Genomic DNA, 25,286 nt, shown 5'->3' with positions numbered 1-25,286 from the left:
AAACTTGCCTCACAATGTGGAAACAAAACTTCTTGTGCCTCATTACAATCTCAACTAGGAGCTGTATGGGAAGGGACTGTTTTATTTCATCTCTCGTGAGCTCTTTTTCTTTAGAGATACTCACATTTACTTCTGTTTGTTTCATTTTTGGAGTCATGAATTCTATGATTTGTTCTAGGGGGGGAACTGAGAATGAGGAATATCCACGTCCCCTGTAACAGTGAAAAACCCACAGCTGTGATCTTAGTTGTCATTCCAGCAGAAGTCCTGGAAATTTCTCTCTTGCACCCTGTCCTCCCACTTCTATTGAATGAAATGGCAGCAACTGCTCCACCATTAGGATCAATATCCAGGCCATTATGCTGGCAAAAGGAGCAGCAAATCACATTTACGTGAATTGTCAGATTCATTATTATAAGCAGATGGCAGTCCTTGCACTACAATGCAGCTGAGAAAAGACTGACATCATTTCAAATTAAAATCTATAATGCTAATACACATCTCTGACTCTTTGTACAGGCCTAAGTGCATTAATCTTCTGAATGATTTGCCAACGTGTGCACTGCTTTAGGTGTTTTCACTTGAGTGGATCTAAAAGGAGAGCTTTTAACTGAGAATGGTTAACTCTTATTCATACAGATTGGTAAAAGTTAGCATGCAATTTTCTATCTAATAGGAATTAATGGGACATTCCGAAAAGAAAAAGTTCAGAAGGCTGGTTAAAGAAATATGTTAACCACTGAAAAGAAAAGTATATTTACTAGCATCACCTTCATGTAAACTAATGTTAAAATACTTATAAAAGAAAATAGAGCTGGTTTGTTTGTTGGGTTTTTTTCTTTCTTTTTTAATGTGCAACAGGATTGTCTAAATAAGAAAATAGATTTCATTTGATAATATCAACAAAACCCCCAGATTTTTATTATTAGATCATCAGAAGTTTAAAAAGTGAGCACAACATAAATCTACATTAACACAACTAAAGAAAAAGACAGTTCCTAATAAAAGGGATTTAAAATACTCTAGGGATGGTTTTATCTGCAGTGTCTAGACTATACATCCTGTCATTGTGTTTTCAATAGTGTGTGCTAGAATTTCAGAGTTTCATACAGTTCCTAGGGAAGGAGAGGCTGATTTGCCCATTCTTCTAAGAGAAGGAATCTTGCAGTGAAAAAAGTATAGATTGAAACTGCTATTAGGCCACTTCACCATGAGAAGGCAATGCTTTTGCATCTAGAACAAAATGTGCATATTGAGGGCCTGTCCTGCACATGGAATTCTGAATCACCCCACCTTGGAAGCTGTGCCATCACGCTATTGATTCCAAGCTCTAAAATACTTTTTCTTTTGGAAGGGCTTACTAGGTGAACATCATTGTGCTGATCCAGCTGCTTGATTTTGTGGGACAGACAAAAATCCTGTGTTTTCCCTAAAGTAGGTTGCTTTAAATCATCCAGATCAATGATAGAGTCATGAAACTTGAGAATACATGTGGCAAGGTAGAAATGTTTGGCTTTGCCAAAGAAGCATGTTTCAGAAAAAAAAAAAAAGAGTTTGTTAAAATGTTTTGACCAAACCCAGGCAGCATATTTTGTCTCATTTATTGTTATCCAGAGACTCAATTTCATAGAAAACAGAGTCTCTTAGTCTACATTATGCCTTACTTCTCCCAGTACATGCCAGGGCCATGTGCTGACATGTCTGAGCAGATCACTGGGGATGTAAATTTAGTTACTTCTTTAAGTATATCATTGACATTGTCAACTTTTCCTGAATTCTCTGGCTCTTAGCACATGTAAAGCAAGATATCACTGTATTTCATTCACATTTGTTCATCTCATCCCAGGCAACCAGCACCAGAACAAGAGGACACAGTCTCAAGCTGCACCAGGGGGAAGTTTGGGCTGGATGTTATGAAGAAGTTCTTCATAGAAAGAGTGATTTGCCACTGGAATGGGCTGCCCAGGGAGGTGGTGGAGTCACCATCACTGGAGGTGTTTAGGAAGAGACTGGATGGGGTGCTTGGCACCATGGTTTAGTTGATTGGGTGGTGTTAGATGATAGGTTGGTCTCAATGATCTCGAAGTTCTTTTCCAACCTTAATTCTGTTCTATTCTATTCTATTCTATTCTATTCTATTCTATTCTATTCTATCCTATCCTATCCTATCCTATGCTATTCTACTCTACTCTACTCTATCTTAATGAGAAAAACTAATTTTTTAGTATTTTCCTTTTTCTTTCATCTGACCCAATACTAATCCCTAGTCTGGCTTTCCCAAATCAGCCAAAACAGGGACAGTGCAAGCAATAGAAAATAATGCATTTCACTTATAAAAACAATGGCTTAGCAATTTTTTCTTTTTACCAAGAGGTGTTTTTTTTGTTGTTGTTGTGTGGTTTTTTGTTTGTTTGTTTTTCTGAATAGGGATTGATTTGTATTAAAATGAATGAAAAATTACTGGGTAAAAAGCAACAAAAGTAGGTTTTCTACTCAGAAACTTGCTTCAAAATAAGCAGTGGGGATCTGCACAGTGAGATTCACAACAAGATAATGAAATGCAATTATTTATTTATTGTAAATTTTAAGAAAGAAATGTTATTTGAATGAATTAAACTTGAAAGAAGGATATGGGCCCAACTACAGCTCTATAGGTCTGACATTTCTAAAATCCTTACACTTTTATGAAAATTTTGTGTGCTTCAAACTCTCAGTTTTTATGGATGTTGAAATTACCTGAGTAACATAAGAACTTTATATCAGCCTTAATATTGTGACAAGCAGAGAAGGAGCTAATAAGTATTCAGGAAAACTAAAAACTCTCCAGCAGCAGGTAAAGAAATTTTTCCTAGTATTCAATCTAAACTTCCCCTGGCACAACTTAAACCCATTTCCTCTTGTCCTGCCACTAGTTACTTGGGAGAAGAGACTGACATCAGCCTCACACACAACCTACTGTTAGATAGCTGTAAATAAGATCTCCCCTTAGCTTTCTCTTCTCCAGACTAAGCAACCCCAGCTCCCTCAGTCATTCCTCATACAACATGCCCTCATGAGCCTCGTTGCTCTTCTCTGGACACACTTGATGACCTCAATGTCCACCCTCCCCATGGCTCTGAAACCTGTGGGAACTCACTGCTCCTGGCTCAGGGGATGCAGCTGGACCATGGTGGACAAGCAACAGAGGCTGTCCCTGGAGGTGTTCAAAAAGGGATTGGATGTGGCACTGGGTGCCATGGTTTAGTAGTCATGAGGTGTTGGGTGACAGGTTGGACTTGATGATCTTTGAGGTCTTTTCCAACCTTATTGATTCTATGATTCTTATACTGTAGGTCCCAAAGAGCAGTGAGGCATTGGAACAGACTGCCCAGGGAGCTGGTGGAGTCCCCTTCCCTGGAGGTGTTTAAGAAGTATGCATAGGTAGTGCTTCAGAATACAGTTTAGTTATCATGGTAGTTAGGTTATGGTTGGACTCAACGATCTTGAAGGACTTTTCCAACCTTAATGGTTCTATGATTCTCTGATTTTCATATTGCATGTGTCTCACAGTCCTATTTGAATCTGGTAAATTCACTTTCTTGTAAAGTGCTTCACTGATGACTGCAGTCTTGGATTCTTACCACATCTTTCAACTTTCTCTTTTTTGGGATCACAGGTGAAAATAGGTACTTCCAATGAGTAAAGGATGTTGAAATTTATGGTCCTGATTACTTAAAGGGTGTGGATTCCATCTAATACTATAAAATTTATTTTCATAGCATAATATTTGACCAAGTTAATGATGGGTAATGGTAAGAAATTGGAAATGTGTAATTTATAAATTGAAAAAAGCTCTTTAAAATTATGTAAAACATCTGGAACTTTTCCACAACTATCTTGAAATCATATTCTCCAAGTCATAGTTCCCTTTATTCACACATGTGTTCCACCACAACTACTCCACGATCTTTTTCTTATATATGCATTGTATGGATGTGTTCGGTACATTGCACACCAACATTCCTCACTTTTCATTCATTAGTCAAGTTAATGCTAATACTACTGATGAGTTACAAAATCTGAATAGAGTCAGTGAAATCTAACTCCAGGACTCATTGTAGAATATGACCTATTTCACTTAAGTGAAAACTGAAGTAGTTTAGCAGTCAAATGTAAATTAGCATTTTTTGAATACATGGAGTAATTTTTGATTCATGGCTGAGGAGGTAAGAGTATTTATGGATTATTATGTTCAATATGAGGCCTACAGTGTATACTTCTTTCCCCATCCCCCTTTCCTTTGCCTGCATTCAGTTTGTTGTACTGACTGAACCCTTAAAGAGATATCTACTTAAGGATGTCAAAATGTGTAGTAAATGGGAGGCAGGCCACTGGGAGACAAAATAGGAAGGTCATTCCGCCTGACCTCCTTCTGCTTTTTCCCACTAAGAAAGCTGCTGCTCAGCTGACTTAAGATTGAGAGACGAGGCGGAAAAACAGCAAAACCAGTATTACCTCAGTCTATTTGGTGCTATGCTTCTTCCATGCTTGAAGCTGGCCTCCTGTTGCAGTCAATCCCTTTTTAAATGCTGCAATTTTTTTAAATTTATGAAAAATCTGTTATTCACCCTATGTGCAGGTTGTGTAAGTGAATGGACATTTGCTTACATAACTAATAGAAGTCCTCTCTGACTTCATTAGTTGTAAATAGATTAATTTCAAGAGTTAAGCTAAAATTGTTAGTAGCTGATGTTTTTGTCCACATCGTAAAGGAGACTTTGTCTTTGGGTGACATGCAACACTTTTGTAATTTCTTATTGTGGCATTAACATACTGGGGTGGAAATCTTGACCTTTAACCCCCCAGTTACATTGATGAGGGGCAAATTGATTTCTTGTGTGTATTGAGTCTCTCAGCTGGGGAATAGGGTCTCAAAATTCTGGCAAGTGAACAAGTCAAGTTAAGTACAAGTGGCTGTCACCTTCAGGATAAGCAATGAGTCTACTTCCCTCACAGATGTTGTATACCTCCGTTTAGTTGCTTAACTCCCATCAGAAAATCATGCCCAATTTGACAACAATTTATTTTGCTGATCAGTAGAAATGAGGAATAGCTTCTGCACAGGGGTCCACTGGTACTAAGAGTTACTTCTGTTCTGTGGACAGCAAAGATTTCATCCCACTGAAGTGGAAAGGAGCCCTAAACAACTACAATCTAAAGAGATGCTTCAAATTAATTTGTAGTTTTTAGGTGCCTACCTCAAGCAATTTTCCTTAGCCTAGTGAAGCTCACTCTGCAAATCTGTGTCATCATTTCTTGTGAACTTGTAGCAAAACTAGTTGTATAATTTACACTTAAAAGGAGGGAAGAAGCACTCTCCCCAAGCCTATATCACAAAAGCATATAGAGAAGTTAATTTACAGCAAACCAGGGAGGAAGGAGTGTCATAAAACAAACAAACAAACAAAAAATCAGCATCTGACAAAGTTCTGCTTGTTTTTATTAGTACTGCTCTTGATGCATAGGGTTTACATTAAAATTATTTTGCTTCCCTTTTTCCTCTATTTAGACACAACTGAAAAGCACAAATTTTAAACTAAAAACATTTACAACAATGAAATGCATACGATTGAGATAGGAAGGTTTTGAAGGTTTACAAATTAGCACCTATGAGGCAGAGCCGGAGAAAACACGGATTTCAGTCTAGACCATGTGTTGGTTTATTTTGTTGTTTATTTATTTCTGTTTTGGTTTTGGTTCTTGTTGCTGTTGTCATTTTTAAAAAAATAAAGCAGCTAAATTAGAATAGAATAGAATAGAATAGAATAGAATAGAATAGAATAGAATAGAATAGAATAGAATAGAATAGAATAGAATAGAATAGAATAGACCAGGTTGGAAGAGACCTTCAAGATCATCGCGTCCAACCTATCAACCAATCCAACCCACCTAATCAACTAAACCATGGCACCAAGCACCCCATCAAGTCTCCTGAACACCTCCAATGATGGTGACTCCACCACCTCCTCAGGCAGCCCATTCCAATGGGCAATCCCTCTCTCTGTATAGAACTTCTTCCTAACATCCAGCCTAAACCTCCCCTGGCACAGCCTGAGACTGTGTCCTCTTGTTCTGGTGCTGGCTGCCTGGGAGAAGAGACTAATTCTTGGTAAGTAGCTAATTTGTAATGTTTTGGAAGTGAAGCTTTTAAGGCAAACTTGCTGGCATAGCGTTGTGATAACAAATAGGAAGTAGAAAACATTTGGGGTCCAACTTTATACTTACAAAGCAAACTAAACAAAATTTTAAGCATAACAAAGTCTACTTAAGTTGAAGTTTGCTGTATATTTTGCTATAGTTAAATATAGCTCCCCTTTTAGAAAACTGAGGTCTTTCCATGATTTAATCTCTCATATATGAATTAAAAGAATTAGTAAGTGTATATTATTTTAAACCTTTTCCAAAAATAAGACCCACTAATGATAAAATAATAGCTAGTAACAGGAATCCAATATCTCACTTCCTGTTCCATGCAATTGGGCCATTTTAAGAGTAAACTTCCTCCCTCCTCCCCCCCCCCCTTTTTTTTTTCCATGGGCACCACATAGACATTGATGTTGATTCTATATCTATATAGACTAAGCAGTTGGACAGATGATTTAAAAAATCATTAGATTTAATCTAATCAAAAGATTAGATTTTAGTCAAGGGTCACATCAAGAAGAACAGAGGAAAAAGAAGATTTAAATACAAATAGAACTGCACTGAAAATGACTGGTTTTACCTGTTCTCTGGAGAAGCCAGACATATTTTAGTGCCAGTGCACACAAGACCTTGTGCATAAATACATGGACAGGGGTAATACTCTGTCTCTCCTAACGTTTTGTGTAGCATCTTTGAAAGCAATATTTGCCAGCTGCAAAAGATAGGAAGTACCTTTTTATACTTATTCTTTAATATGCTTCATTTAAACAGTTTGTTTATGATTAAAAAAAAACCACCACCAAACTCTTTTCATTGGGATAGTTAAATTTAGGCATGTGAGGCAAACACACAGAGTATCCTGCAATACAGAGGAAGTGCATTTCTCAAATGTCAGTGTCGTTCACTGTTACTGATTCACTAGGTAGCTTCTGTCAAACGGAGGAGCACGAATTGGGGGGAGCTTATCGGCTAAAGCACTACTAATGAGAATGATAGATGTGCTTTTAAAGTAGCCATCTGCACTAACTTCCAAAGGTGCTGAACTAGTGATCTTTTTCCACTCCCCCCCTTTTTTATTTCTGATACACATTTGCACAAGTACAGAATCTCTAGTGAATTGCAAAGTGGGACACGGACAAAGGTTTACCTTACTGGGAAAGGATGAGCATAGTGTAAAGTGAAAAGTTCACTGTATGATGGATGAGCAAGTGAGTATGAAGGTCACTCTGTCAGTGGTACACAAGAGAGGATTATGGGGGACAACAGCTCTAAAGAAGTGGTAGATGAATTGTTTTAAAAAGACCATAATAAACTTCACCAACTTTGTTATTGCTAAAGGATTGCCAGAACAAATAAGCTGAAAAGTATTTGGATGTCCTGGAGAATGTTTCAAAAGTATGGAGAGGTTTTTACCTTGAAGGCTAAGATCTAAGATCATCTGTTCCTTTTTGAATTATATTATCATTAAGAGACAACGAAGTTCCAGCCCACAGCAACAAACATGCCAAACAGCCATGTTCGAATTCTGAAAAAAAACCACCAAACCAACAAAACAACAAAAAGGCTCAATATAACATGAAGTTAATTTTAAATTACTCCCTGACAAAAACCCAAACAACAATAACAACAACCCCCCCCCCAAAACCAAACAAAGCACCCCCCGCCCAAACCAACCAAAATCTCCCCACAACATCAACAAAAGTCAAAGCCAAACCAATAAAGCTGAAAGAGTTTTGCAAGCTCCCTCAAACTGTCTGCTAGATGAAAATACAGAAATCTATTTTTAAGGTTAAAAATGTGCATAAGTCCTCACATTCCATTTAATAGATTATCTTTTAAAGTCAATCACTTAGTGTTCTAATAAAATATAAGCACAGATGACAAAGTAACCCTCAAATGCCCTAGTATCTGCATGTTTTATTTTCTACCAACTTAATAATATAAAACAACCTAGGGTTATTATAAAATGTTCATCTCATTAACATTAGAAGACCTAATATTTAATTACCACTTCCTGCCATTTCTGACTTGTTTTTCTTTCAAACGAAAACAATTTGGGGATGTTTGAATTTTAAATTGCTTAAAATTGGGATACAGAAAACATAACATTTAAAATGGTAAAGTTTCATTATGATTCAATCTTGCTCTAGAAATGCTTCCTTTGAAGTCCCATAGTTTGGAAAGCAATGTATTTTAAAAAACTTGAGCAAATAATGTATCCCATTTCTGCACAAATGTTTTCCTATACAAAAGAACACATTAAAGAAAAAAAGAAATCATCATCCTGAGGATATACAGCAACTTCTGTCCAGCTAAACTGAAGCATAAACTCAAAGACTTCCAGGCACCCAGCAGTATGAGACTATTCCAGAAGCAATAGTTTCCATTCATATCAAAGTAGTGTACTGGATGCTGGTTTAACACTGATTTAAAGCTGCGATAACAAGCCCTTTCAGATATGCCACTTCTTAAATGAGGCACCCTTCATTTAACCAAGTGTTGGGTATTGCCAAATCTATAAAGCTAAATTGCTTTTTTATAAGGTAGAACCTTACCTGTTGGATAAAGTATGTGCAGTGAGGCTTATAAATGCTCATAAAGGGAAAGTATGGAAGGTAAAAGTATCCATTACCTTTTGGAAAAAGGACAATTATTTCAAAGAAAATGCCAGCAATGGGAGACATATAATAATAATTCAGGAGGAAAAATAAAACTGACTTTTCCCCAGTACCACTGTTAATAATACAACTACTTCTTTTGTATTAATTAAAAAGTGTTTCTTGCTCAATATATATTTTCAGTTCGCAGCCAAGTATTTTGCACTTTATAGCAAAGACTGGACTTCCACCAAATTGGGAGCAAGTGTGCTTTGGAAAGCTATTGGGGAAAACTTTATGACATGGTGTCTCTTAATGAAGGACAAATTCATTTAATAGATCTCCCCATAAAACAACATCTGTTGGTGAATTGGTTAGTGGAATTGCTCTGAGTGAAATTCACTTTTGTGTACGGTTGGCACAGTTAGACTTTGGAGCTCAATTAGACCTTTTACCTACCAGTAAGATACAAATAAGTGGCTGAAGTGGCCTCTCCTAGATACAATATTATTCTTTCCTGTTTGAGAGCAGCCCTGAAGAAAAGGGCTTTGGAGGTGCTGGTGGATGAGAAGCTCAACATGAGCCAGCAGTGTGCACTTGCAGCCCAGAAAGCCAGTCACATCCTGGGCTGCATCAAGAGAAACAAAGCCAGCAGCTCAAAGGACATGATTCTCCCCCTCTACTCTGCTCTGGTGAGACCCCCCTTGGAGTACTGCATCCAGTTCTGGAACCCGTATTTCAAGAAGGATCTGGAGATGCTGGAATGTATCCAGAGAAGGGCTACAAGGATGATTAGAAGGTGGTTGCATCTCTCCTTATGGAGACACATTGACAGAGTTGGGGCTATTCAGTGTGGAGAAGAGAAGGCTCCAAGGGGACCTTATTGTGGCCTTCCAGTATCTTAAGGGGGCCTACAAAAAAGCTGGTGAGGGACTTTTTAAGATGTTGTGTAGCAATATGTCCAGGGGAAATGAAGCAAATCTAGAAGTGGGTAGTTTCAAATTGGATGTTAGAAAGAAATTCTTCACCATGAGTGTGGTGAGACACTGGAAAAGGTTGCTCAGGGAGTGGTCCATCCCTGAAGCCCCATCCCTGGAGGATTTTAAGGCCAGGCTGGATGGGGCTCTGAGCAACCTGATGTAGTGTGAGGTGTAACTAGATGATCCTTAAGGTCCCTTCCAACCCTAACAATTCTGTGATTCTACACTGGTGTCACTGAAGGGCTTTATTATTTTCACCTCCTCAAATACTGAGCTTTGGTAAATACACCTATCAATGGAAGCAGGGCGGTCTGTCCTAATGATGAGCAGTCAGTAACTACACCTTAGTAAGTGCAGTAGATTGTAGTGCATAACTGTTTTATGAAGCTGAATTTGTGAAGCTGAATTTGTGAAGCACAATTGGTTTGTACACATTGGATACCTCTGAGATGAGAAGCAGTAAGTCCTTCAGGGATACAAATAAGAATTGAGAGCTCTTCTTTTGAAGGCAAACTTTAGATTTGTAAGGATGCAAAGAATCTTTGTGGTTATCTAGCCTGACTTCATGCCAAAGAAAAATCATAGGAACAGCTAAAATTAATTTAGTTTTTAACTAGAACATACCAATTTTAGGGAAAAAAGGCAGTTTCCCCATCATGCAGAGCTTCCCTTGACCCTATGAGAGTTGTTAAGTCATCCTCCTTAACAGGTGTATTGCTTTTGTGTGTACTGGTAGTAGAAGGGCTACAGAGGTGGCTTTTATGAGAAGCTGATACAAGCTTCCCCTATGACTGCACCACTGGCCCATCAGTGACAGCACCAGCAGCTCTGTGATAATGTATTTCAGATAGGGAAAATGTTGCTGCTGCCCAAGTGCAGTGACAGCTGGAAAAGAGACTATGTGAGAGTAACAGCTCTGAAGACACCATGGTCAGGTAGATAGGGTGGATACGTTTCAGGTGCTAGAGTGGAGATTCCCTTGCAGCCTGTGGTGAACACTATGGTGAGGCACACTATCCCCCTGTAGAACATAGAGTTTAACAGTAGAGTAGAGCCCTCTGCAACACATGGAGTACCATATGGCAGAAAAGGTGAATGCATCCAAAGGAGTCTGTGACCTCAGGGAAAGCCTGAACTGGAGCAGGCTGTGACCTGTGGACCTATGGAATGACAGAAGCCCACGCTGGAGCAGGTTTGTAGGCAGAATTTTTGACCCTGTGGGGGATTCCCACTGGAGCACTCTGTTCCTGGAGGACTGCATTCCAGGGAAAGCACCCACACTGCCAGCTATTTGTGAAGATCCGGAGCCTGTAGGAGGGACTCATATTGAGGAAGTTCATGGAGGTCTGTCTTTTATGGGAGTGACCCCACAATGGAGCATGGAAAAAGTGTGAGGAGGAAGGAATAACAGCTAAAATGTACAATAAACTGGCTGTAACCGCTATTCCCTGTACCCCTGCTCTGCTTGTGGGGAGAAGGCAGACAAATCAGGAGTGAGGTTGAGTCCAGAAGGAAAGGAGAGGTGGGGAAAAGTGTCTAAAGATTGGATTTATTTCCCATTACCCTACACTGACTTGATTGGTAAAAAATTAAGTTAATTTTGCCAAGTCAAGTAATTTTTTGGAGTTAAAGAAGTAAGAGTATCCTCCTCCATAAAAAAAACTTCCTTGGGATATTCAGCAGTGCTAGTGACAATTGCCTGCTTGAATAGAAAGACCTTCAGTGTAGATTGCAGTACAAATGTCAGGGAGATTATAAGTATCTTAACTGTGATGAAAATCACTGGTCAGTTACAGGAAAGAAGTTAGAGCGGGTAAACCAGTATAAGATATGCTAGTATCAGTATAAGACATGCCAGTACCAGTATAAGACATGCTACATGATGTATAAAGTTCCTGTTAGCACAGAGCTTTCATTTTACCTCATCCCTTGGTTCACAAGAGCATTGTGTTCTTTCTTTCAGTGAAACAAACAAATGTTAATATTCTTATTTATTCATATTTTTTAATTGTGTTTACCTTAGAAGCACCTGAGGTGTTCACATATTAGTTACACATTAAGTCAAGTATCAGGGATGCCCTGTTTGTGTTGATTTACCAGGAGGTCTGTGTAACCCCTCTTCTCTCACAGTTACTGTTGATGCTCTGTTAGGCGACCTGAGAAAAGATCAGCACCACACCAGAGGCCCAGGAAATGACAGTGGGCTGCATGCTGGCTTCAACGGGCAGTTCTCCCTGTTACCTCAACCAGAACTTTACAATTTCCTATTGAGAAGTCTTTTCAGGGTGTATTGACAGGAGTGGCAGACAGGGTAATGAAAGACAAATTCCATAACGCAAAAGGCAGAGGCGCTAACAATAAGATCAGAGAGCTGACCCTTGACCCAAGTCAGCATTTTCTTTTCTGTCCTTCTCCTTCCTTCTCTCTCTCTCAGTTTACTGTTTCAGGTTTGCTTATTATATGGAGCAGTTTCAATTGTGACCCTGAGCCCATTATTGCTTTGGCTTTTCCCCTCCCCTCAAACAATTGTTTGGAAAAAGGCCCCAACAATGCGGAAAAGATGCTGATAAGTATAGAAAAGAGAGGTTAATGAGAAAAGCTTGAAGCTGCTTGCAGTAAATATTGAAGAGAATAAAAGGAAGAGTAGCATTTTCAGTGCTGGTGATAACAAGTAAGATTAGTGCAGGTCTTCTCTGAGCATTTATATAAAGTGTGTGTGCGTGATGAAGTCCTCCTGTCAGCCACTTTCACCAGGAGGATAGGACAAGCAGAGTCATTTCATTTCCCGGTGGTTTAAGGCTCCAAGCCATAACACCAAGGTATGAAGGATATCTTTACATTGTCATTCTTCAAGCACTTCTTCCCTTTACGATTAGCCTTTTTTCTCCAGACATACATTCATTAGTTAAAATAATTCCTGGTACATATTATTCCTGCTTTAGCTCATTAGAAGGGGAAAATATACTGGTTTATGTTAGGGGTGGCAGGACTGTCATTCTACTGGACATTAGACATCTCACTTCTGAGGTATCTGACTTCTTCTGTACTACATTCTTTCAGGATATGCTGTCTCATCAACAGCAGTGTCATGACATTCATGAACTTAAAACATCTAGATTCTTCCCCACTTTAAAGTTTGAATAAAGACAGCTGAAAGAGCCCAGTTATGCAAATCATCAAGATGCCTTTCAAGATTTTTCCTTCATTTATTACCATCAGCACATTATATTTTTACTCTCAGGATCCTCTGCACATGTTATATGAAATGTGTGGTTTACTGTATCAGTTTCACTGATATTCAGCAAGTTCCATCCTAGCTCAAAAAATTTAAAGTTCTGCAAACAGTGGGGTGGGTGGGGGGTGTTCTCTATCTGTGAAGGATATAGCCAATTGCTTCCTGAATAGGCATCTGAACAGGCAGGCCACTATTAGATGTATCAGTATTTATTCTCTAGGAATTTAGTGTTTGAATATCTACAAAGTACAAGGTAGGTGAAGCCAAACAGGCAGGGATGGAGGGATAGAAACAATGCAAAGAATTTTCAAGTTGTTGAACCCCTTTCTTCTTTCACAGGATCAGCACATAGCAGGAGTTTGGATGCTAAATGTAGTTTGTGCTGATGAGAAATATCCTTTTTGTTCAACAAACAGCAGATGTCTCCTGACATCTTTATTGGTCTGACATCAATATTGGTCTGAGCCTTGAAGAATGCAATTGTAAGATGTGTTGCATTAGCTGCAGTGATGTTCACTGCAGTGCTGTTCACATCAGTAATTTATGTGTAGACAAGCAAGTTCAAGATCCCAAAATTTATAATTAAAAAAAAGAAATTGTAAAGAAATTCTGAAGTCTATTGTAATGTTTGATAAACATAAAGGTAGAAGTGCTTTAAACCACTCCTAAACTGCTGATAGTTAATAAGACACTGGTCAAAATTTGTTCTTATTAAAACTTTATTAGACTTAAATAGAAGAGTTATGAAGAGTCACCTAAACCTGACCTTTCTCTCCCTCTTCCTGTAACTCATCCTGTTGTTAGAAATAAGTTGGGTATGAAAAATATTCCTTCTTAAAGCAACATATCCCTTTGGGAGTAATTTTCTTCCACTGGCCAATAGACATTTTTGTTTCTCTTACAGGACATTTATCAGGTTCAGGCATGTTTGCCTCTTTTGCAAAGGACCACAAATTAAATCAAATATCACAAAGTACCTAGGGATTATCTATGCCTCATGCTGAACCTTATTATAGGTACTCTGTCTTACACGAGCCTCTCCCATGCGAAAGTAGCCCTATTAGTATTCTCCACTATTGCTTTAAAGTGAGCTATTGGATAAGGGAATAAAGATGGAACCTTTAAATTATTAATAATAGAAAAGGTATCCTATATCATATCAATTCAGTTAAAAAAATATTGCAATTTGTTACAGTGAAATAGGCATTAATTGAAAGATTGACCTTCATTCAGTGCACCTTAGACAAGATCAGCAGAGTGGAGGCACTGGCGGGCTGCAGATCTCCAGAGGGCTTCCAGCTTCTTGTTGTGATGCTTTGGATGAGGCTTTGCATTCTGCCTCACTTCAGGGACTTGTTAAACTGTTGAAATTTGTGAAGTGAGGAAAAGAGTGCTATTTGTACACAGGCTTCTGGCATGTTTCAAAATATGGGGCCAGCAGGGTCATAACTTTCAGCATTGACCTGAGTGCTTGTGTGTCTCACAGGTGTGCCCCAAAGCATTGGTAAGAATAGGGAGCCAGGTGTGGGTAGCAGGACACTTCTGCTTAACACACTATGGAACCTAAATTTGGATTTTGTATTGATTTGGTTTTATCAGATTAAGTAGTTAGGAGTATTGTCAAGTATTTGTTGCAGGTGCTGACAATCACCAATGGATTGTGAAATGAGGCAAAATCATACTTTTCTAAACATGCTTTTCCTGGGAGAAGAGATGTTCCAAATCCTGCTTCTGGGAGTAAAAACAATAACAACAACAAAATCCAAAGAAAGAAAAATATGTGCATGACTTTATCAGTGTGTAAGCAAGCTGAAAATAGATATAAAATGGAAGTTTTGTTGAAACTGTTTTGAAATGATGAAGCATATGCTCCAAAGTTGGAGCATAATTCTGTGTGTCATCTCTAAAGTTAATGTATTTCTCAGTCTGTGTTTGATAATTGACCAGTGATGACTTCACCTCAATGAAGTCCTGTTACATCTGGGGCATATCTGAAGAGTCATTTTTAGATTCTGTATCTTTGAGACAAGAGATTCTCCTGCTGCTGTCAACTGAGGAAATGGCAGAGGTCCAGCTGAGCATGGAACTGCTCCCACTGATAAACCACATTACAAGACAACTAAAAACAAGGCTCCTCAATATTACTTTTCTGTTTGAAGCAGATTTTGGTTTGCAAAGTTAGAGCAAGGAAGAATGAACATGTGATGCTCATGGTGGCAGATGGTGTTCAAATAGCCAAACAGAAGAAAACCAGTTGCTTTGCACAAATGCTGTCAAAAGATTTAAGATGCCTCATTTTTCTCTGGCCATACATCTTTGGGAAAAAACAAAATAACAAAAAAGTCCCTCTGAAAAGTGCTTACAAAACTATTCATACCAAATCTTTCCATTTGCCTGTGGATGTGAATAGGAAAACAGATGTATTGCTGATGGTTCGTGTATGGATTTACTATCACTGTCCAGAATTCTGGAAATCTGGGTGATATCACTTACAAAATGTCAGACAATCCCCCATTGCATGTTGAATAAAACCAGAGGATTCATTAAAATATTCAGACTGTTGTCAGGATCACAGAATTAGGTAATCTGTTAATCTCTCTAATGTTTTGTCATAGTTCATTGTATGACATCATACTATTCTTCTGTCCCACCATTAGCTATGTCTGATGAGGGCATGAACATGAAAAGCCAGCAGATTAATGCCTGGCCAGGGGTCTGGTGCCAGTGGCAGGATATTGGGTTCTTTGATCATGTGCTACTCTACAAGAGCCCAGGCCTGCTGACTGTAGATAGGAAATGCTCATCTCAAAGAGGAAAAAGAATCCTGGGGCAAGAAGAAGCATTGTTGGTTAACAGGGCTTTAATTTTGAAGGGGGAAGAGGGAAAAAACAGTCTCACTGAAGACAAGCCTAGGACATTTGTGAGGCAGGGTACCAGCTCCACTGCTATTCCAGGGATTGTAGGGAGTGGTGGATTCTGCAAACTTCAAACCCCATACTACTTTGTTCCAGTTAGGACATTCATTTTTGCAGCTGGCACAAGCACAGCATGGTATGAATAATAGCAGCAAGTTCAACTCAATCTATGACACTTGCATTTGTTCTTTTAGCTTTTTCTGGCATGTTTTTCATCAGGTTGTAATCATAAAAGAGTTTTTCAGAGCTGGTCATGTGTCAGATGTGTCAGGACAGAGTCTGAGATTGACTTGTCATCCTTGATATGTGTGTTACCCTGATTTAAGGCTATCCTCAGATTTGGCAAGACTTGCATGAGTCCATCTGTACTTGGGCACTCACAAATTGAGTTTCAGCAACAGGTGTTTCTTATGATCTCCCTTGAATTCTGAAACCAAAATTCTCAAGTAGGTGCTTAGGGTGTCCCTTCCAACTCAAAGTATTTTATGATTATTATTCTATCATCAGTGGCATTGAGATGTTTACTTAATCATGCCAACATGAATTATTCCATTATTTGTTGACTTTCGTGTATAGTTTCTTCCTCTCAGAAACTGTGACATGGGCCTTGCTAAGCTGAACAACTTCTATTAACACTTAAGAACAAACAGAGCCACTGGGGAAAAGCTTCATCAGCTTCAACACAAACAAGTGAAGCATATGTGCATTCTCACTCCATTACTTTGAAAAACAGAGTGTCCAAAGCACATCCTTGTCATTGCAACATTAGAATTTTGCTTGGAATTAATATTGATAAATTCTTTAAGACTTTCTACAATGCCATTGTTTCACCAAGGGGAAGTCATGTTTGAGCAGTGTGATAGCCTTTCATGAGGACATAACCAGGTAGAGAGAGGATGGTAGAGTAGTGGATGTGGTTTATCTTGATTTCAGTAAAGCATTTGACACCATCTCCGAAATCATCCTTGCAGCTAAACTGAGGCAATGTGGTCTGGATGATCAGGTAGCCATGTGGATTGTGAACTGGTTGAAGGAAAGTAGAGGTGTGGTCAATGGAGTCTAGTGGAGTCCTTCAGGGGTCAGTACTATTCAATATATTCATCAGTGACCTGCATGTGAGCACAGAGTACACTGTCAGCAAGTTTGCTGATGACACCAAACTGGGTGGAGTGGCTAACACACCAGAGGGTTATGCTGCCATTCAGCCAGACTGAGAATGGCTGAAGACATGGGAGGGGAGAAACTTAATGAACCTCAACAAGGGCAAATGTCTTGCACCTGGGAAAGAACAGCCCCAGGGAAAGAACAACCCCAGGTACCCATTTAGTTTGGGGCCTGACCTCTTAGAGAGCAGGGAAAGAGATTTGTGGATCCTAGTAGATGGGAAGTTGACCATGAGCCAGCAGTGTGCTCTTGTGGTCAAGAGGGCCAATGCCACTCTGTGTGGTCAGTAGGCCAGGAGAGGTTCTCCTCCCTCTCTACTCTGCTGTGGTGAGGCCACTTCTGGACTACTGTATCAACATGATACTCATTTCCACTTCAAGATAGGTTCAGGGTGATTAGGCACTGGAATGAACTGCCCAGGGAGGTATCAGAGTTGGTGTCCCTGGAGGTCTTCAAGAAAAGATTGGATGTGTCACCTGGTGGCATGGTTTAGATGATGTCCTGCTGTTTGGTCACAGGCTGTACTTGATCTTAGAGGTCTTTTCTAGTCTCATTAATTCTGTAATATTTCAAACAATTTTTAATGTGGAAAAAAGAAGAAAAATATTAAACAACCAGTAAGCATACAATAGAAAAGACAAAAACAAAACAAAACCAAAACAAACAAAAAAAACAAAAACCTTCTACTTGTGGTATTGAATTTCCACTTACTCCATTTCCAGATACTCCTCGAAACTTGGTTGTTAGGCACCAAATTTGCCACTGAAACAGATATGATTCTATAATAACAAGTCCCAACTATTTCTTTTCTCATCACAGGATATTAGGGGTTGAAAGGGACCTCCAGATATCATTGAGTCCAACCCCTCTGCCAGAGCAGAAGCATAGAATCTAGTGCAGGTTACACCAGAATGAATACAGAAGAAACTTGAAAGCCTCCATAGAAGGAGACTCCACAACCTTTCTAGAGTGCCTATTCCAGTGCTCATGATCCTTACAGTAAAGAAGTTCCTCCTCATGTTGAAATAGAACTTCCTGTGCTCTAGTTCATATCAATAACAAACTATTCTGCCCCAAATTATCAAATCTCCAAGCTGTGCAGGAAGTGTGGATAAAAGGTTTGAAATATAAAGAGGGTAGCTTGGGCTCTACAAGGACAGTTGTGACTGAAAACCTCAGCAGTCACTTTAAAGAGATGCTAGAAAACAAACACCAACCCTTCCACATGTGCACAAACTCTCAGCTGTAGCAAGGCTTGAAACACAAGTTTGTAGTTACAAAATATTCCTTATTATATCACAACACATGTTCCACTTTGACCTCACTGAGAAGAGCTGCTAAGAAATAAGCAAATTAAGAGTCCTTCCTTACATATTTACCTTTATTCCTCACAGGGGCACAGCAGAATTCCAACAAGTTGATCATTTTTTAAGGCAGGTGCCATTTTTCTAGCTCAGCAGCCAAACCTGTTTTTTCAAGTACTATGAAAGCTTGTAAAGAAAAAAAAAAATCTGTTTAAATATAAGAGTCAGAAAATAGAGGTCAGTTGCTGAAAGGATCACCTTTAAATTCACATATTGCTGGAAAAAAGTTACATCAGTAGACACAAGATTACTTCCATACATATCAGTGTGTTCGGAAGCAAAGCTAGCTATTAACAAATGCCTCTCAGAAAATCAGGGAGTGCTAGGGGTTGGAAAGGACCTCTGAAGATCATCTAGCCCAACTCTCCCTTTTTCTGAATCAAGATTTAGTGAGTGAGGCTCCAAAATTAAACAAGGAATATGGAGCTTTCTTCTTAGAATGACATAATTTCATACATTGATAAGACAACTTGTCTTTCAGTTACGATTTTATTTCAGTGTTTCTACTACCTACATTTCAGACAAAGACTAACTTTTGCAGAGCAACTGTATTGAAATGACCAAACCATTGTAAAAGTTGGAAGTGACCTCTAAAAGTCATCTAGTTTAACCCCCCTGCAAACCCCAGCACCAGTCTTCACCTTCTCAAGCCCAGCCAGCACCCATGAACAGCATTGGAGGAATCAGCAATCATGGCCCTACCTAACCGGGGGGCCACCAGGCCCCCCGGCCTTTGTTGTCACCACCACCATCACCCGGTGCACCCCACAAGGACTCACCAGCGATGAGAGGAGGATCCCTCAGCCCAGATGGGCTCAGCTTAGAGCTTCTGCCTGTCCTGGTGGGGATTAAAAAGGGGAGTGGGTGGGGAGGGCAAAGTGGCCACACCTGGGTTGGGAGGAGACACCCAACAGAGCCCAGGTGCTCTGGGATTTGAGGGGGAAAATGAGGCAGGTGTGTTGGGGCAGATCTGGTGGGAAATGGGAGGTGGTGATAAATAGAGGATTTTAAAGTGACTTTAATTTCCATAAATACTTCCTAATGCACATCTGCAGTTCATGGTTTACTTTGCCTCTGTGCAAAAAGAACAAACCCATCAATACTTCATAAAATAAAGCACAATGGTGGCTATTACAATGAAATCTTTCCATAATTATCATTTTGCTTGAAGCCATTGCCTCTTGTCTTCGTTTTGAGGTGAAACATCCTGTGTTCCAGCTTATACCTATTGTTCCTTGTCCTATTATTGTGCACCACCACAAAGAACTTGGCACCTTCATCTTGACACGTACCTCTCAGATACTTAGAGACATTCATAAGATCCCCTCTCAGCTTTCCCTTCTCCAGACTGAACAGCCACAGGGCCCTTTCTTCGCAGGAAAGGTGTTCAAGTCCCTTCATTATCCTTGTAGCTCTCCACTGGACTCTCTCCAGTAGGTGCCTGTAGAATTGTTCACTTCCCTAGGGAAACTATTCCAGTGGCTTATAGTCATCAAATAATATTCCTCTTACATCCAGCTGGAATCTTCACAGTAGGAACTTGTGCTTATTACCTCCCTTATTTTCCATGAGATTCCTTATAATAAAGAAGTCTCCATTTTTTTTTCCTTCAGCCATTCTTTAAATACCAGAACATGGTAGCAAAGTCTTCCCTAAACCTTATTTTCTACAGGCTGAAAAAGCCCAATTCTCTCAGCCTTTCCTCTACAGTTTTCATCTTGTAACACAGAGGAAACACTGATGTTGACAGCATTTATCCTTTGGATGTTGCCAAGCTTCTCATTAGGGCTGCTGTCATGTTAACATCAATCTGGAAGCAGAAAATGCCATTGACATGAAAAAGCCATAAGTAATATTTGACCACCCAGACCTCTCACACTTAAGAAACTCTTTTGTCCTTTTCCTGTGAGAATGTTCCACTTTACACGGCCCTGGTATGATTTTCTGGGGGCAAACAGGGTGAAAAAGGGGTCCAGACATTAATGATTCTGTAATAATTTGAAGTCTGCAATGCTAATGTGTTTTCTGGGCTTTTTTAATTAGCAGAAACACGTCTCGCTGAACATCTCTAAAGCTTGCGCTGTCTGATCAGAGCTAGTTGGTGCTGATGCAGTTGCCTCACAGTTTGCAATCTGAGCACCTCTTCAGTTTTCACAGAATCACAGAGTTATTGAGGCTGGAAAAGATTTCTGAGATCATCAAGTTCAGCCTATGACCTAATATGACAACACCAGCTAAACCATGCCACCAAGTGCCACAACCAATCTTTTCTTAAACATCTTCAGTGTCTGAGGGGTACATGTCAAGATGAAGGTGCCAGGTTCTTTGTGGTGGTGCACAGTAATAGGACAAGGAACAATAGGTATAAGCTGGAACACAGGATGTTTCACCTCAAAACGAGGACAAGAGGCAATGGCTTCAAGCAAAATGATAATTATGGAAAGATTTCATTGTAATAGCCACCATTGTGCTTTATTTTATGAAGTATTGATGGGTTTGTTCTTTTTGCACAGAGGCAAAGTAAACCATGAACTGCAGATGTGCATTAGGAAGTATTTATGGAAATTAAAGTCACTTTAAAATCCTCTATTTACCACCACCTCCCATTTCCCACCAGATCTGCCCCAACACACCTGCCTCATTTTCCCCCTCAAATCCCAGAGCACCTGGGCTCTGTTGGGTGTCTCCTCCCAACCCAGGTGTGGCCACTTTGCCCTCCCCACCCACTCCCCTTTTTAATCCCCACCAGGACAGGCAGAAGCTCTAAGCTGAGCCCATCTGGGCTGAGGGATCCTCCTCTCATCGCTGGTGAGTCCTTGTTGGGGTGCACCGGGTGATGGTGGTGGTGACAACAAAGGCCGGGGGGCCTGGTGGCCCCCCGGTTAGGTAGGGCCATGATTGCTGACTCCTCCAATGCTGTTCATGGGTGCTGGCTGGGCTTGAGAAGGTGAAGACTGGTGCTGGGGTTTGCAGGGGGGTTAAACTAGATGACTTTTAGAGGTCACTTCCAACTCTGGTGTTTCTGTGATCTTATGACCTAGTTGTAACTTGCTTGCCATAGCCGAGATACCTTCCTCTAGACCTTGTCAACATCCTTAGGGGTGCATTTTTTTCCCCCCTATATGTAGATATTGAAACATAACATGGTAGCTCTAGTGTACTGATCAATTTTGAGTTTGAAGCTACCTTATTTTGAAAATATGGTCCTCTGTATATTGACATAAGAAATCAAAGGGTTACATGAAATTCAAGAGTGAATAAAAATTATTGGCATAAGAACCATTTAAAACTCTACTGAATTTGTGGAAAGGGTTTGGCTATTGCAGACAAAGACTAACTTTTGCTGAACAATACTACTGAAGTATAGGTAGTGGAAACACTGAAGTAAAATCAGAACTAAAAGACAAGTTGTCTTAATATATGAAATTATGTCATTCTAAGAACAAAGTTCCATATCATGCTTAATTTTGGAGCCTCACTCACTAAATCTTGATTCAGAAAAAGGGTAGGAAGGCTATTCTAGGAGACTTGGGCTAGATGATCTTCAGAGGTCCTTTCCAACCCCTAGCACTCCCTGATTTTCTGAGAGGCATTTGTTAATAGCTAGCTTTGCTTCCGAACACACTGATATGTATGGAAATAATCTTGTGTCTACTGATGTAACTTTTTTCCAGCAATATGTGAATTTAAAGGTGATCCTTTCAGAAACTGACCTCTATTTTCTGACTCTTCTATTTAAACAGATTTTTTTTCTTTACAAGCTTTCATAGTACTTCAAAAAAACAAGTTTGGCTTCTGAGCTAGAAAAATGGCACCTGCCTTAAAAAATGATCAACTTGTTGGAATTCTGCTGTGCCCCTGTGAGGAATAAAGGCAAATATGCGAAAAAGGACTATTACTTTACTACTTTTTCAGCAGCTCTTCTCTTTGTGGTGGTGCACAGTAATAAGATGAGGAGCAATGGGTGCAAGCTGGTACACAGGAAGTTCCACATCAAAATGAGGACAATCGGCAATGGCTTCAAAGTAGAGAAGATCAGATTTAGATTGGATGTTAGGAATGTAATTCTGGACTGTGAGGGTAGTGGAACACTGGAACAGTTTGCCTGGGCAGGTGGTTGGGGCTCCATCCCTGGATATATTCAAGGTGAGGCTTGACAGTGCTCTGGGCAACTTGATCTAGTGGAGGATGCTCCTGCTGAGTGCAGAGAGGGTTGGACTGGAATACCTTTGGAGGTCCCTTCCAAGCCTGACCTTTCTATGATTATGAAGAATGATGCTGCAGGAAAGAGACACAAGGAGTGCTAAGCATACTTCTTTGAATGTAGAAGTGAGCATATATGGTCTGTGTCTATAGAAACAAACTTGATTGTTTTAAGCTAATACCAGATTAATTCATGTTTTTGTTATGTAATGTCCTCATATCTCTCTGATACTGCTTTCTTGCTTTCTATAGATTGTATCCTTAATTTTTTTTATTTTTCTATATTGAATCCTTACTCTGTAATAGTGGCATGTCAAGAACAGTAAAATAGTATTTCTGAAACTGGCTTTGTATTTTTCCTTATGCTTTGGATAACTGCTCAGTGTTCAGCAAGTTTTGGTATGTCATGAGTGGTGAAAACTTGTATTTTAACTACACTTCTAATAAAGTTTAATTCATAATAAACACAATTTTTCCTTGTTATTTTCAAAAAGGTACTAGCAGTCTGCCAAGATTCCCCTCCAGTAAAAATGGTGGAAAAATGCTTTCTTTTTTGTGTAAAATTGGTTGAGTGGCCATCGAGGTATTGCTTCTACAAATCCTTTTCCTCTCTATTTTCTAGCTAATATTAATTATACAATCCTATTACAAACATTCCATTAATTAGGAAAGTAATTGCCATAACTGGCAAGTGGTATTCAGTTGATCATAATTAAGTTACATGTAAAAGAAAGTAAGAGAACATGTTCTATTACTTAAGTTCTTTTTTTGTCCTCTGACTTGGATAGTCCATCAGGGTACTTGAGGTTATAATCATAGAATTGTTAGGGTTGGAAGAGCCCTCAAGGATCATCTAGTTCCTACCCCTCTGTTATGGGCAGGGACACCTCACACTGGATCAGGTTCCTCAGAGCCACATCTAGCCTGCCCTTAAAAACCTTCAGGGATGAGGCTTCACCACCTCCCTGAGCAACCTGTTCCAGTGTCTCACCATCCTCATGGGGAAGAACAACTTCCTAACATCCAATTTGAGTCTGCCTATTTCTGATTTTGTTCCATTCCCTCTAGTCCTATTATTAATTGACACCCTAAAAAGTCCCTTCCTGGCTTTCTTGTAGGCCCCCTTCAGGTACTAGAAGTCCACAACAAGGTCTCCTCAGAGCCTTCTCTTCTCCAGACTGCGCAGCCCCAGCTCCCTTAGTCTGGTCTCATAGGAGAGGTGCTCCACCCCTCTGATTGTCCTCAGGGGTGATTGTCCTCATGGACATGCTCTGGCATGTCCCAATCCTTCCTGTAATAGGGGCTCCAGAACTGGACATAGTACTCCAGGTGGGGTCTCACCAGTTCTTCCTGAAAACATCTGCCTGCATAAAGCATGGTCCACAAAACTGTTCTGGTCAGTCATAAGGAGACCTTGTTAATGGCTCTGTGGAATAATAGTTTATGGTAATACATATCTTATTACAGTGATAAATTCTGCTGTCAATTAAAATTTGTCTTGGCAATAAGCACTTAGGATTAGTAAGAAGTAGTATGATAAATGCTCTTAGAATAAAATAAAAACAAGAAGGCAACAATAGAAATATCTCCCACTGCAAACTATTTCTTTTCTTCCCTTTTGTGTGTCTGCAGACTAGAAATCAAGCGTGTGTATTCCCTATGGGGAATTGCAAAGACACTCTTCATGCTACTCCATGCAAATAAAGCTTAAAAGAGCCTGATAATGTGAATAGAACTTGCACAGATGCGAACGTGCTCACTGGTAATTTACCAGGACTATTCATGTGCGCAACTGCTCCTTCACATGAACAAGACTTGTGCAGTCCTAAAGTCTTAGAGCACATTTAATGAAATAAGTTAATGATTTCTTGTCAACATATCAGGACAATCAAGAGCAGGTAATATCCTGAAAAGCAAAAAGTCTTCCCTGTTCATTCCTCTTTTGCTTTCTACTACCCCATAAGCTGCCTCCATTGCTAGCTCTGAGCTGGGAGGGAAGAGATGCAGGACCCCAGTGCAGATCACCAAACAGTCCTTTCAGAAGCTCTGTTGCTGCTTGTGTAGGAACAGACCAACACAAATAGAAATAAAGAGCCCCCCGTTATTCTTCTTCCTCAGTAACACTTAGACTTAGTGCAGGAGTTGACATCCAGATGGGCTCAGGTATCATTTTATATTGCAGTATTTATTCTGTTTTCAGTCTGCAAGAGCCCAGCTACAGACATAAGCCTCTGGCCTCAGTAATTCTTTACTGCCTGTTCAGCAAACCTCCACAAAACTACCTTCAGATACTGATGGTGCCAATTTTAGGAAGGTATTCTCTGTGTGATCTTCTGGGGAGAGGTGGTCTCCTTCAGACTATGTATGGTTTAAAGTCTGTAGGCTCAGCCTACTCTGACTGATCTGATGTTACGCTCATGGGTCAATCATACAGCTCACCTACACTTGCAAATGGCTTGAATTCCAGATGGAGAGCAGTGATAAGTAGTGTCCCTCAGGGGTCCATACTGGGACCTGTACTGTTTAGTATTTTTATCAATGACATAGTGGGCTTGAGTGCACCATCAGCAACTTAGCAGATGATACCAAGCTGAGTAGTGTTGTTGATATACCAGAGGGATGAGATGTCATCCAGAGGGATGTGG

Source organism: Dryobates pubescens, chromosome 9 (genome assembly GCF_014839835.1).
Source record: "Dryobates pubescens isolate bDryPub1 chromosome 9, bDryPub1.pri, whole genome shotgun sequence".
In the NCBI taxonomy this organism is placed as follows: Eukaryota; Metazoa; Chordata; class Aves; order Piciformes; family Picidae; genus Dryobates; species Dryobates pubescens.
Note: the sequence above shows the minus strand (reverse complement) of the source record.